The sequence below is a fragment of the Coenobita brevimanus genome, chromosome 104 (assembly GCF_032717465.1).
Source record: "Coenobita brevimanus isolate Jiangsu-jjx chromosome 104, ASM3271746v2, whole genome shotgun sequence".
Taxonomy (NCBI): Eukaryota; Metazoa; Arthropoda; class Malacostraca; order Decapoda; family Coenobitidae; genus Coenobita; species Coenobita brevimanus.
The window spans coordinates 45,591,224-45,592,418 of NC_137057.1; the positions used below are offsets into that span (position 1 = coordinate 45,591,224).

At 42.1% G+C, this 1,195-nt stretch overlaps 1 non-coding gene across 1 annotated transcript; it reads right to left on the reverse strand.

Annotated features, from left to right (window-relative positions):
• Window positions 1-365: 365 nt before the first annotated feature.
• Window positions 366-484, reverse strand: LOC145416181 (5S ribosomal RNA). The gene has a single exon (XR_013900225.1). It is a non-coding gene; the product is annotated as a 5S ribosomal RNA (ribosomal RNA).
• Between the last annotated feature and the right edge of the window lie 711 nt (window positions 485-1,195).

The window sequence follows — 1,195 nt, forward strand, 5'->3', positions numbered from 1 at the left end:
AAATGGCAACCTTGACAGGGGAGGGGGGAGGGGGGAGGAAGGAAGGGGTGAAAGGGCCGTGGTGTAAACAGCTGTTTGGTGCCGCTCGGCAGTTTCAAATTATGGATGGGAAAAATTTTGGATTTTGGGGGAGATATTTTTTCTTTTTTTTTTGGCCATTTTTGGGTTCTGAAGGATCCTGACCCGGTAAGTGGGGTTTCGAAAAGTGGGCGTCCGGATAGTACGGGGATTACTATATATATATATCATTCATTCATTCATTGCCAGACGCCATGTATCCCAAATGGGGTGGCCAAGGGCTTAGAGTTAATTGTTTTACAGGGAGGGGCACTAATCCTCCACCAACCCCACTTGACACGTAGGGATGCCAACAGCATCTGGTGTTCCCAGGCGGTCACCCATCCAAGTATTAACCAGACCCAACGTTGCTTAACTTCGCTGATCGGACGGGAAGCGGTGTACTCAACGTGGTATGGCCGTTATATAATGTATATGTATATATTTATATATACTGTATATATATTTTATGTTTCTGGGTTTGTATACAGTCTGTTCCCATGGTCCAGTAGTCCTCCTACAGTACACAACATACTCATCCATATGTCACCTTTTTGACACATAACACCCACTGTCCATACTGAATTCAATGATCCCTTGGTTAATGCGCATAGCCTAGTTGGTACAGTACCGAACCTATTGCTTGATAATGAAATTGTACTATAAGAAAGCAGAGCCTATGGGATTTATCATATTTGGTACCAGGCCTTCCATTTGTAAACCCAAAGTTCTCTTTTGCAACAATTTATTCCCACTAAATACATAAATATTGTTATTGTAATTATCAGAAACACAGAGAGGCATAGGTTAGTAGAAAGTGATGAAAAGGATGCAGTAAAGAAGAAATACCACAGAGGGACGGAGATGGGCTTGTGGTAAGGGGTTCTGAGGCTTGGGGGTGGAGAAACAGTGGTCTCCATCACCTGGGATTAACTCCTTGAATAAGGCCTCATCTTTCAGTCCCTCAAAGCCATCAGAAACCATAGATAAATATTTCACCACCATTGTCTGCAGAAACTGGCTCAGGTGCATAATAAAGATGTTTTTTAAATGAAAAATGTGCAATGGCGGCAATAGTGCAGATTTTCATCTTGTAGTGATAATGAAAACCAATACTGTATAACCAAGTACATGATAA